Consider the following 14751-nt stretch of genomic DNA (forward strand, 5'->3'; position numbering starts at 1 on the left):
GCGTATCACCGCGATAACAATACTATGCGGGTGCTTAGCACTTAGCATTGCGAGCCCACATTCTGACGTGCATTTTACGTGCTACAGTCTGTATTAAAACCTTTTTGGAAGCAAAATTAGGAATATAAGACTCTTTTGGTGAACGGGGAATAGTTTTCGGGTACTGCGGCATTGTAAATTCACTTTTCGTGCTGTTTAAGCAGTTTTAAAACATTCGAGCGTTCACAATTTCAATTGCATATTGAACACAGAGCAATTTGGAAAAATATATAAATTTTGGGGTACTACAGTAGCTCGCAGTTGTTTTTGCCCTTTTTTATCATTTTGTCTCTGCAGTTAGCCTATCTTTACAAGTTCCAGCCAATATTTTACCTGCCTTAGTTCCGTATGACGAGCACACATTTAGATGCGTATTTCTCCAGCCGATATTTCTGTGTCAGATAACTTTTTAGGTGATGGACTAGTAGTATCTGGTTAAAAAATTTTGTAGATCCATTTTTTGATGCTACGACGATGTTAGGGATCTTTGCTCTGTGTATTTTAGTTCCATTGGTACAACTCTTTCTAGAATTACAGAAAATTTTAAGCAAGAAATACCAAAGAGGCTACATAAAAAAAGTAGTAGCCTTGTAAGTTTACAGAAAAAATCTAAGTTGAGAATGTTATGAAATAGTGAAGAAATTTTTAAAATTTGACGGAGGGGCGTTTTAGTACAGTTTTTTTATATTAAAAAGCCTTTTTGCCGGTTTGCGCTTAAATAAGAGTGATGATTTTTGAGATTATGTATTTAAAGGTGAAAATCATGAGAAATAAAATTACCAAGAAATGACAAAGTCTTATATTGACGTTTAAAATCTAAATGGAAAAATCAAGAGACGGAGTGCAATTCGCGCACTCTGTATTTAAGTTATGTTGCTGGTGTTAGGTTGGTAATTGATATAAAAACTTTTTCGTTGTATTTGCTAAGTAATTTTATTTCATTTATACTTTTTTAAATTATCAAAATCTCCGCGCTGTAAATGCTTTATGCTGAATAGGCAGTTTTATAGCGATTGTAGCGACCTTTAATATATTTTTCAGTATTCTTAATAAGTTCCCTGCTGTTAAAGAGAATTCACGAAGATAGAAAAAATGTTAGTCTTAGATTGAATACACTTTTGAGGCTGGTTTATATTACCTTTATTTCCTGCAAACATTTTTATATAGGATTTTTCTGTAGCGATTATTCGCCAAAATTAAAACCAATTCTTAAGTAAATTATAAATGATTGCTATTTAAGAGAAGAATATAACTAAAATTATCATCTTCTTTTTATCATACAGATGGTGGTTGAACCTGGTGTCAGAGTTTAAGGCTTGTAGGTTTCTGATGAGGCTTATTGATCAAATTATAATTCTAAAGAATAGTTATATTTTGTCGTGGGTATGCACAGCGTTATTTGCTAATTTTGAAAGAGATTTTTACGAATGATAATTAATTAAGAGCTAATAATTTGAGAGCAATATTTTATAATTATTTTCTCTGATTTTATGAGTTTTAGATGCTTTGAATTTGTGAGACATGAAAAAAACTGAGCTATCTTATTTTGTCCAAGAGAAACAGAACCCTTTTCTTATTATAGTTATTTCGTATCAAACAAATCTTATGCTAACTTAGGATTGTATATTTGATTCAAATGAATACAGAAAAAATAATTAATTTAATGAAAGGGTATTGATACAAATATTTTTCGGGCCTTTTATTATAGGACGGCGAGATTTTAACTTTGCCGTTTCTGTACCATAGCACGGCAAAGACCTCACTTTATCCTCAACAAGATTAAATAATATGTTAAACTGAAAATAAAGTATTTCGTAACGTAAGAAATGTTGTATTAAACTGAACTGTAATCTCAGTTAATCCTATAAAAAAACTATCTTAATGAATTATAAAAGAAATACAATAATAGTTTCTGAAAACCATAATTTTCAAATTTGTATTAAAATTATGCCTTAGTAATACGTTGAAATAAAAATCCCACGTTGGGCTCCAACTAACTTAATCAACGTGGTACTTAAAACTAAATTCATTCAATTTATGAATTATTATTGAACATCTATAAATATACGATACAAAAACAAACGCCAAACAAAAATAGCTCTTATATCCCACAATTAACGTTACAAATCGATTACAATATAATTATGTTTGTAAGTAGTGGCATCGGTTTGTTAGGAATTTAATTCGAGAAGTTACAATAGGTTAGCAGTCAACCCTTTCGCTACAGCGGCACTTCAAAGGGTCCCGGTGACTGATATTTAATATTTATTGGGTCCGGAACCCGAAAGAGTCAAACTCCAGTTTTCATTCATGATTTTAGGGTGAAGTAAAGCACCTTGCTAGCCACACGGTACATGTGTGGGTTTCATTATCAAAAATCTCAATGAATTTTTAAGTTATTTTTTCTTTTTATTTCGTAATTTAATTGTAACGTGATTCAATACCATTCCTAAACATTTTTGGTTTTAGATTTTTCATTTTTGAATAAAGTAAAAAAAAGTTAAAATCATTTAAACTTAAAATCACCAAAATAAGGATTTTTGCTTACTAAAATAAAAATTAGAAAAAGCAACGATTTAAAAAAAATCGAAATTCGTATATTTCTGAAAGTTACACTAATTACAAAGAACACTGAAAGGTATTTTTTTCTGATCTGTTTTAGATTTAGTTTTTAATAAGATACATACAGTGTATCACAAGTCTTGCTAGAGCATGTTTATTAGAATTATGAAACTACGTAATATCCCGCCAGACACATAAGTTTAATCCCGAACATTTGACACGGCTGGGCGCGCTCAGAATGCTCCAAGTCCGTTTAATTATTCGCCACCAAAACTCGCATTGGCGGTTTAATTTTCAAACATATCGAAGTATCACAAAGACAATTTAAAAGCCAGACAAACAGGCAGAGTTCGCTGGGAGCAAGTTACAGAGGATATTGGTTTTCTAACTCAGACGGCGGATACCTATGAATACCATACGGCCAATTTAGTTTAAAACCGTGTCCGCGGCGCACCGCGGCGGAGTATTAAAATTTGAAGCGTTCAAACTTGCCTCCTTTTAGTGTTCATTACGTCGGAAAGTTGGTGAAAATTCATACAAGTCTAAGTTCTAATGAACACCGGTCGGCGAAGTTGGCCGGTTGTAGCGATCGCTCATAACATCTCACACGGGCGCCTTTTTGCCGACACAACGCCGGCGCCGCAGAATGCCTTTGTTACTTACACTGGAGTAATTAAAGCAGCCAGACATCGATTTTTGAGCGCTTGACGTGTATCGCGTGACAATTTAAAGTTCAATTAGACTCGAAACTTCATCTTCCAAGTTGAATGGTTTGATGCAGGATGTTGCGTTACTCCAAATGAGTCGCACCCCTGGGATATAAACAACTTGCCAACTTGAACTGCTCAAAACTAATTTCCTTCAGAATTTCGGTTGAATGAGTACGAGGGATCCTTTAAACACTGCTTTAAAATAATATTTTGGTTCTGAAGATTATTAAACTAAGGTTACCCGTTACAACTGTAATTACGATTACTTATTTATATTTCTCTATTAGATGAATGGTTTGGATAATGGTAAAATTATACTTTACCATTCATAGTACGAATTAAAGAAAAAATATAACTAAGCAAACAACGCAACTAAAAACAGAAACATGCTACCTCAATCTCCAAGCAAAGGTGGCAAGATTACGAACTGTTCCCCAAATTTATTATAAGTGCTGCATTCCCCGCCACCCTGTGGTACCTCCAACTTGTTATAAATTGGCACAAAATCCCTGCGACACGACGCAATAAGAATTGCCGAGGTTCTGCGGCACAACATTAGCCCTGCTGTTATTTTAAGTGGATTAAGGCCAGCGCATTTCAGATCTGGTTAAGCTTGAATCCAACATTAAGTCTGACAGAAAGCTTAAGAGCGACGCCTGCACTTTGTGCTCCTCACGAAATGTACTTTATTTTTGTTTTGCTACCTTGAGTAAATGTAATTGTGAGTTTTTATTGTACCTGAAATTAGTTTTGCCGGTTCAGTTTACATCGTATATGTTGACTGGTTCTAGGGGAGTATTAGCTCATCTTTTAAACCTTAATACTAGTACTTATAATTATTAATTAAATTCTGAAAGGGAAACGGATGCCTTAGCTATTAGGGAGCCAAATTAGTCGAAAGGTAGTCCATTTAAAAAATGTAAATAATGATCAATATTTGGAGTACCGGAAATTAAATCTCTCGTTCTAAATCGATATAAACAGGACGCACCCTAACAACAATTATAATAAAAATACCAAATATTTAAACAACATACATCCGTATCCTAATAGAGTAACTATGCAACATAACAAGGTAACGTTCTCGTTTCCACCCGATTAATTCATCAAGACGTGTCGAAGTATCACGACCCAGACCGGCAAACATGGGGTGTGGCCATTCAGAACTCATTAGATAAATGAAAGAGTTCAGGCGATGATCGGTCGGGCGTCGGCCGATGATTGATCGACTCTTGTAGGGTGAAGTTGCTCCAAGAAATATCGGAAGCCGGTGTCGAATTACCCATTTATTCACTTACGTGGAGTGTGTGTTTGAGTTGTGACTCGATATGCCGTACTTCGTCTATGAGAGCAATAAATTAGTCCACGAGGCGCGGTGTTCAGTTGCGAACATGTTTGATAGTCGCCATTTTTGATCGCGGTGCGCGTGTTTTGAGTTATAAATTTATTTTAAAATTGAAAATGTTTTGGAGACGTTGAATGGAGGATAAGTTAAATTTTTGCCTGACATCCTCAACTATCGATTATCAAGATTTAACTGAATACAAAATTCCCAAACTACTGACCTGGAAGAGGTTCACTCAAAATCAAATAATAATAATGAAATCTAAACAACTCTCAACTTTAATAGAAGGACGGTACCCCAATTATTTACAATGAGAAATAATAAACCTCTAAACGAAGGCTCTTAAACAGGAAGAATGTCCGATGGCTTGTGTTTCGTCCATTCATTTTTTCGAGTGAGGTAAACTATGCCTGCCCCGGGCTCTCGGCACACAATATGGGAACTACTCGAGAACAAAGTCAACAACCATGAGATCAGTTCCGGCATGTAACCTTCTGCAATATTTTGGGGTATCTCCCTAACTTTGCAACGGTACGCGTATATGTGTGTATAGTTGATGGAAAGCCGAAAGAGATTTACGATTTGGAACCTCTGTGTCGAAAATTTATTTCTTTTCAATTTATATTGAAAGCACTATTCATAGATACCTATTTGTAGAAATAACGTTTTGACATGCCTACAAAAACCTGAACATGCACATCATGCTCGAAAAAAATGCTCTCTAAATATTTTCCTGAAAGTACAAATAACGCTGTTAGTATAAAAGCGAGCATCTCAAAATGTAAAGATCAATTTCGACTTTACAGTCACTAGGTCAAAGCATACAAAACAATTTGTCATATACGTATACATCATAAGTAATTGGGGCTGTTGGCAATACAAAACGGACTGCCGGTGGCATCGGCAGGTCGGAAATAGAGTCCGGGCAAACGGAAATCGTCCACCGGCGGCAACCCGGCAACCCGGCCGTGTAATACACGCTCCTTAAAACACATAGGTGTGTCTTCGGCTTTATTTAATATGATCCATTGTAGGTTTTTGAATTGGGGTTTATATTGATCAATATTAAAAAAATATATGTGAAAAATAATTCTTTTCAAAATGAAAATATCAATGAAATCTAAGGTGATAAAAAATTACAAAAAGAGGTGTATTTACATAAATTACAAGCACATTTTTACACAGCAGGCACTTCAAGTCGTAAATGAAGCCATAACATTGATTTCTCCATAAAACATTTTAAATACTTAATTGGAAACGCTCAGTGTTATATAAATGCAATAATGCTAAACGAACTGAAACGTATAGGCGATAAACGTTAACTGAATTTCGGCCATTCATTTATAGACAACGAGGCAAAATAATCAATTATACAAACAGCAAGACAAACATGATCACAAACGGCTACGTTAAAAATACAGTACCAATGTTTGTGGTAATAAACCGAGCAATCTGCACTCACACCTTCTATTCAAGTGCCGTGAAATAATTCAAAAGAGTACTCGTTAAAATGCAGCCTGAATTCACTAACCGCAAGCTTCGCTTTATCACCTGACTGTGCTCGGTTTACGGCGTATCCGTGGCCCCCCGCCATCATAAACTCTGCCTTCATAAACGCGCACTTTCGCTGACATGGAAAATAGTTTACAGGCTGTCTAAACCTTACAGACTCTGTTTATCTCTTTTACTGCACGATACCAACTCCTCTAATCTTAAGAATAAAACTTTATTCGCTATTTTAGGGAACGTTTTTACGGTTAACACTTTGTAGACAGAATTAAAACTTAAATGGTTAATGAGTTGTTTGTGAACGGTTCAAAGTTTTTAAGATGTATTTAAAATGGTGCTTACGTGGCTTTATTTGGTCAGTCTGCTCTGAGTAATTACAAGAGCTAATTAAATAGCTAGACGAAAACAAAATCTATTAAAATATATAGTAATAAACAGAAAAAATATGCACACCTATGAGTATAACAAAGCTAATTTCCATACCCCTCCGATCATTATACGATATCGGATTCAACCCCAGTCTTTCCCCTAATATTCCATCATGAAAATCTCTATCAAACTCATATGAGTTTATCAAGTAACCCAATATAAAATATCTCAGGTACACACGTACATCGGAGACTCAATAATCGCAGTTTCTAAGTCACTTAACGTGAACAAGTCGTTTGCGGCTACTTACAGTTTCAAACCGTTTGGCATTGCGAACAATCTCAATGTTCTACTGAGCGAAATGACGTGAATCTTCGATTTGGACTATTAACAATACTATTGTTCCAAATGTATGTAAGCCTCGCTTAGCTTTCCCATTCCTCGCTCATCTCTCTCCGTAGTATCACCCCAATCTTTCGATATAAGCAATATCAGACCGTTTACGCTCCCCTGTCGACGGAAAAACTCTTATTGTACAATAAAAATGTTATGAGGTAACTCTATTCAATGAACTCGTCTGTTATTGAAATCGGCAACGTCTCGCTTAAAGTAGCCTTTCTTATGGAGCGGGAATAATAAACAGCGGTTTTGTCTGTATCGTATCCTTTGTTGGTCTGATAGCTTTTTTGCTAAATCAGTCACAATGCGGTCGGGAAGGTTGCGTTTTTCGTCTACATTAACGGAGAAAACAAAACACGGTGGCTTTGAATTGAACAAATGTTATGTCCGAGTATTTTACCTTTTAAAGACGCCTTTTAAAGGCGTTTGATATTGTACCATATAAATGTAACTTGCAACACTTTTCTTAATACTTTTCGTTTTTCATCCCCTTTTCATTTACCATGGCATATTCATGTCAGTGCCCATTGAAAACGTTTCAATATATTATGAGTACTTGCGTTCTACGTTCGATGATACCGGAACAGCAATAAGCTAAAACCCAAAACCATTGAACATTGTATCGGCAGTATCGGTGCAATTCCCGAAAGGGGATACGAGTATGCGAACCTCTATTTTCCCGTCTACGAAGTCAATATGTCGTCGGGGATGAGTTATTTTTCCATAATTCTGCGACGGCGCGCGGCCCCGAGAATTCCCAAATAAATAATAAATACGTCAACCCATATAAGCAGACATGTGCCACACAGAGCTATGCTTCAGTTTGTTTTTGAGTTTAATATTAAAGTGAAATGAAAGTTTCGCGTTTAATTTAGAGGATTTAAATTCAATGTTTTGGTAGCGTTATTTTGAAGTCGTATTATGCAGTCAGTCGTAGTAGACCCATAAATATACAATGCTATGACATGTAATTCACAATACCCAATGGGATCGCGTTTAATAAATAATGGACGATATACAGAAACATACGTTATAATTGTCAACATTTCATAATTCAACCTACAACACAAGAATCAATATAAAACGAAAAATAATATTACTATTCCAATGGTTTATCAAATAGCTTTTAACTTTACAATTTAATGAAGAAAATAAAACAGTTCAGAATAGTTCTCAAGTGTTTATGGTATGGTATCAGGTCTAATCTTGCTGTACTCTGTGCAAACGCTGTATATTGGAGCTCGCGGATGGCACACCGCAGAATAACTTCCTACAAACTAGTTGCACCCTCCTCCAGTTCGGAACGTCCTACGGGAACTAAGCTCCGCTCAAAAACTTTTACATTTTAAGACATTATTTAGTTTCCGTGCCCCAAGAGACATTGTTGGTAAAATATTAAATTTACTAAACTTCGCCATATTAATATTAAAGTGGTCGTGCGTTGACTTTTGCTGGATTCAATTGAAACTTCTTTCCTTCCTAATTGGTTTTTGTATTTTTCATAACTTTTTGAGTTTCTAATGTGGTATGGATGTAAGGTATAAAAGCGATTGGATCGGAAAAGGACATTATTTTATAGAAAACTTAAACAAATACCTTCAGTCCTTCACCTTAGGTTTTTTTTTTAATTTAATGCGCCTTAGGTGTGATGATTAATAAAGCTCTTATGCTAAAAATCCTCAGCATTTTACTGTCTTATTACAAAATCAGTTGCTTCATTAACCAAAGTTTTCAACACAGAAATATCAAGCAAGTCATATCTTCACAAATTAATCAAGCTACAAATTCATAATCCTATGACAAAGGTGTATTCCATCGATGTGTATTGTATAGCCGCGTGCCGATGGTTCGACATTCACGTGGTATGGCAAAGCCCCATTGTGCCGGTAAGCTGGGAGATCCGGGCTACGCCTGGACTAGATCCGGGCTAATGGCCGCTGCCCTTTGTGATTCCGTTTTCATTTCTATTGCTGCATCTCGCATATGCTGCGCTAAATAATCGTACTAGCTGAGCGGCGTACGCTTCCCAGTGTTTTGGTTAGGTATTATTTAGGCAAGTTTGAATTGTAATATCGATACCGAAGTATATATTTGCATAGATGCTTAAGAAGATGCAATAATCCAACATAGATTAGTAAAAAAAACTTACCGATTCCCAAGTATTCTGCAATTCTTTTCAGCTGAACAATTTTATCCATCATCATAATTCACGAGATCAATATATCACCAATTCACAATAAGAATTTATACTCAAAACTCATCACAGTAATGACAGTTCCCTGCAGGGATTTCTAAAAATAAAGATAACATTAACTCGGACGTGTGAGTATAAATACGTGAACTAATGACCTGACATCTGACCTATATAGCACAAAGAACAATTTCTCTCCGTCGACTCTAACCGGCAATGTACAAATTACGGCATCCCATTTGGGTGTAATTCGGGTTTTGTCCGTCTACCCTCTATAGCCTACGCTACAATTTACGCCGGACGCGGCCAGTCGTGAACGAGCTGTCGACACGGCGGCACGTGTGTTTTAGTGCAGTCTGCTTTTTATTTGACATTATGAGCCTAGTTGCCGTTTAAACAGATAGTTGGGGACGTATGCTGCATGCAGATGTGGGCTGTAGAAATTGGGGTTATTTGAGTATGGCTTGTTTTGCCAAAATGAATAATTTTGAGCAGATTTTCGGCAATTTCCCAACATTATTTTAAAAGCTCAAAACTCAGTTAGCTGCATAGACATATTTTTAAATTATATGCAGAATTAGACAATTAAATGTTTCAGAATAGAAACATTGTTTTTATCCATTTTAAATTCCCCCAAAAAATTACAAAAAATCCAGCAGTCATAATTGCGTAACATTTTAATAATAAAAGTATCAACATTAAACAATACAAATGAGGGAAGCTTCTTAGAGGGAGATTTCATTTTTATGAAGAGACGTCGGTTATCTGACGAGCGCTGAGGCGAGCGAATTAAAGATTGTCAACAGATTTATTACTCGCTCCAGTGAACTCGGCCCTTCCGTGGGGGATATTACTTACCTATATTTTCTTCGTATTACTCTAGACTGGATTATTATGTTTGACGATAGCGCCAATTAGGAATCGTGGGTTAACTAGGTGGAGTGTTAGTTAATTAAAGTATGTTGGTTATCGCGATGTGTTTTTATTTTGTATTGAGGTCATGCAGTCATTTTAGGAAGGAAAATGTTACTTGATAGCACAAAACCTTCTAATTCTGTAGCTGCAAAATGTTGTGCCTTTGACCAAATCTAAGTAAACTATTCTTTTATAATGTTAAAAATAATAAGGACCTTTAATACCTGTAAGGTAACCTTTTTCGAATATTAACAAATGAACCTACTCTCATATCAGTTCAAATCAATAGCATACGCTTAAAAATTAACACAGGGGAGTAAGTCAACTAGATACAGTATGTTTGTCGGTCGTGTGCGCCACTAATAGGGTATTATGAACTTCGGCTAAGAACTCAAGGGCTGTAGGGTGCTCGGGGAGAGGGGGCGAGCGGGGAGCAGGCGGGGGTAGGGGGGGCGAGGTATTTGAGGTATCTCCGCAGTAGGCAACGGGGGCGAGATTACAGATGGCAAGATAAGCCTCGAATTAGATACAACGAATTTTGTATGATGTTGTAAAGGTATTAACCGGCGAACGTATCTTTGCTTTGAGAATAAAATATTAGGTTTATTTTACAAAAACCTTTTAAGCGGGCATTATAGTATTAATGCAGCTGTTTTCGATTTTACTGTAGTTAAATATATTGATCTAATTAATTACGGTGATGTTCGCTTGCCGATGTTGGAGTAACTGATGTTGGCGGAATGTGAACCGCCTCGGGGGATGAATGAGCCTCAAAATGGAAAAATGTTTCGTACATTTGTTATAAGGACTCCCATTAAGGTATAATAATATTGGTGTTTTATTAATATTTTATTACATGTTTGTTAATAATTGAATATTCTTACAAGGAGGCCCAAAATTGGGAAAACTGAGAGTATTTTTTACTGTAGTGAGATTATTTCGTTAATATACTCATGATAGATAGAACATGGAAATACAGGAACCGTTGAAATCGGGAAAGACAATGAATAAAGTTTAGGTGAATCCTTAAATACCGTTTTGTAAATCGGAGACAAATTCTTACGCAAACATCTAAAGCAAACCAGACCAAAAAAGGCAAGATTACAAAGAGCTTTCTCTCGAAATACGCAGTCACAATAAGTCACTTAACATTTAATTAGGCAGGCTAAAAGTGCGCCGCGCCGCGCAAACAACTGAATTATAAAAGTCAGGAGGATCCTGTACGTAGGTACGGCGGAACATTTCTTAGTTGCGAGGCTTAGGGCGGCGCCTTGCCCGGGGCGCCTGCAACGAAACAAAAACCTCCCGCAGTCTTCTTAAATCTCAATTAAGGTTAAAACCGTGTCTCGGGCCTTACGTACACTGAATTAAATTAATGGCTTCACATATTGCAGTGTGGCCGCTCCTCAATTAATTGCGTCTTTTTTCGGTCTTCTTTTGTTCAGGTTAAATGTTTTATTAGAGTTGTTTATTTACAGGTGCGGGCGGAATTGCTCTTTGTATTAATTATTGGGTTTCTTAAGTATTAAGGTTCGTTAGGTCAGACTTACATTCGTTAATGGTGATTTAATTTAAATTAGAATTTATTTTGCCAAATAAAGATTTACGCACAACTTTAATCACTAAACGGATAGATGTTACAGCTAAATGTCTCGTACGATATAAGCCCGGTAAAGACGAAACACATGTGATATTAGTGGAGGAGACTTAGTTAGCTAATGCCTTGTGTACAGGCACTAAACACCGCAAGCTTAGCAGGCATCGTCTAAATCAAGTTGGCAACTCACCGCCATTACATGAAAATGACTTTATAACGTAATATTGTGTAACAACAACGAAGCAAACTGAAACTATTTACCTAGTGAACAAGTTTCGCGTGCCGGCCGGATGCCTGGAGCGTGTTCCCAACATTAAAATTCGGGATAATCTGTATGCTGTACGTCGCATTTTCGTCAAATCTGGCGTTGTCATGACAACGGGGCCCTTGAAGAAACCCCAGTCGGAACGTAAGGCGAAATAATGACGCGACGAAATATGGCATGTGACTGTACGTGAGCACACTGTACAACGTGATATAAAAATATGTTTCAAGCATCACCCTTTGTGTTTGCTTTTGGAATCGGATCTTAGGGTTGTAAAGTTGGATCAGTGGGACCGGGATGAGTGTGATGGTTTATTTCTTGGATCTGTTCGTCCTGTTGTTTAGAGATGACAAAAGTTGGCGATTTGAGGTTCATTCAGGTTAAGGTTTATTCTTGAAGGACATGTCTTATTTAAAAATAAAAGAGACAAGTTTTTTTCGTGTTTTCGACAACAGAACGGCCCCAAAACGGTATCAAAAATTTTGTCTACACTTTCTCACATTTACATTCTCAAACTTAACAATAGTCAACAAAACCTCTTTATACTTTAACATTTCATAATATTCTGAGTTTCACAATAACATTACAGGCACAATATTAGGTATTTAATATGTCTAGAACACAATCCAACATACAACGTATTCTCCACACTGTTACTGTCCCTTTGATCTATCGCAATAAGGTCATTATGCCAAGTAAATTACATGAGATAATTACATACACATTCATATTCATATATTACGTTGTATTAAACTGTCTCATACATACATTTGAAATAGAATGCAAACTATTTGGTCATTTCGCATTCCTGATCAGATGTATGAATGTATAGGTAAAGCACTTGTACTATACTATTAATACATATATATAATATTATTATTTTTCAAAGTGGCTAGGTTAACATTTTGCTGCTTTTATTACTCTTGGGCTTGGGGTATTGAAAGTCAGTGTCATCACTAAAAGACATTGAACTGGAAGTAAAAGTTTAAATATATATAATCTTTTAAAAGAGTATTTTCAAAATTAACAAAGAATATTTACTGAATAATATTGAAATAATATGCTATAGATTGAATATATCATCACGTTTCACGTCTATTTTTAAAAACGAGAATTAACATTCCATATGTTCCTTACTGCTCTGAGAAGAAATACCAAAACAAACTCAGGGTTTGCAATCTCTTTTAAACTCCAGACAAGTATAAAAATGCGAGTATAATATACATACATACACTCATATTGATATAAAAAGAGCACGATAAAACTCTAATAACTAAATTCTTTACTTAATTAAACAACTATTCCTCAATTAAACCATCAATATCAAACGATGAGAACTAAAGTCATAAAGTACCGCCGGCACATTATCTGTCACCATAAGGAAGCGACAACTCTATATTTTTAACGGGCAAATAAATATTCGGCATTCGTTCACATTTTCATAACGAATGGGCGCATTTTAAAAGCCTTATTAAAGAGTGTCATACCTTGACGTACGACGCACGGTATCCCGATAATAACTTATTGATTTCCCAGTTTTTCGGGAAATTAATACACATTATTTCGATGATATTAATTGATAGCGTGTCTGGTTTAAGCAGAATATTCCCAGGTTTTAATAACTCCGGTATATGGTTCTGGCATTTCGGCATTACACCGTCCGTTCCGCGTTGCACCAAGCGCACAATTTTCAAGAAAATTAATTAACTCATCAGATTCATCTTCATTTATTTTCCCTGTTTAAAGTAAATACGTGACGTCAGAAAAATATCAGTTTTCCATTAACTCCGGAACGCATTCAACTCCAATAACTCGGTGCTTCGGTCGATATGCTATTTACTTTTTTAACTACTAATTGAATTCGGCCCGTACTTGTGCCGTCTCGTTCAAATTAATTAAACTCGTTTAACAATACGGCCTTATTCAGTTTTATAGATGATAAAAATGTCTTTCTGTAAATACTCCACATCGTCGACAATAATACTCCTTAAATGTTATTTGACAGAGTACATTAAAATATGTAGTGATTGTCCCGGCTTTATTAGAACGGTTTTATTACTCGTCTCTGTCGTACGTGCGAGAGGAAAGCCCTGCACAGATATTGTTGTTCGTGACAATAAATAAGACGTAAAATTTTATTTTACAGCGGTAAACGAAAGAAGCTAACGAAATTACATTCAATTACGGCAGTGTGCCCGCGGCATTCCACCGTCGCAATAAAGGCCGCAAAGTAACGTTCCTCGCGTAAATTTTTCGGACATAAAACTCTGTAAAAGTGAAGTTAGATAGATGTAGAGCGACAATAAATGTTTATAGAGGTTCAAGCGTGGCTAGGGTGCAGCGTCGCGTCGCTCGCACCGCGCGCCCCGGACTCACCGCCCGCACGGATCGCTTGTCGCGTCGCTCGCACTGTGAGCTTCGCTTGAGACCGCACCGCGACGTCCCCTCCCCACTCAATTAAGTTTACGCAGAAGAAAAATAAAAATTCGCCGTGGCAAAGGTTCCTCATTCACAGAGCAAACACGAATGAGACAAATTAAGTGAGCAAAATAACGTGCCCTTAAATTAGGTCACGCAACCAAAGTGAGACTTTGAGGGCCCTTGCATCTCGTTATAGAAATGAAGTATCACCGCCGCCGGCGCCGGCGTGTTTAATGTAATCAAATTTTTAATTTTTTAACTTTTTTCGTTTCTTTGATATTCCTGGAAAAGTTTTCTTTGTGCGTAATTTAGTTAAGCGCAGAAATGTGGCGCTTTTAGTTAGTTTTGAAATAAACTGAGTAATTTTCCTTTATGATTTTTTACTGTTTTCTGGTTGGCTGGATTTTTAATTCTCAGTTTTATCGTTGT

This window comes from Trichoplusia ni, chromosome 2, assembly GCF_003590095.1.
Source record: "Trichoplusia ni isolate ovarian cell line Hi5 chromosome 2, tn1, whole genome shotgun sequence".
Classification (NCBI taxonomy): Eukaryota; Metazoa; Arthropoda; class Insecta; order Lepidoptera; family Noctuidae; genus Trichoplusia; species Trichoplusia ni.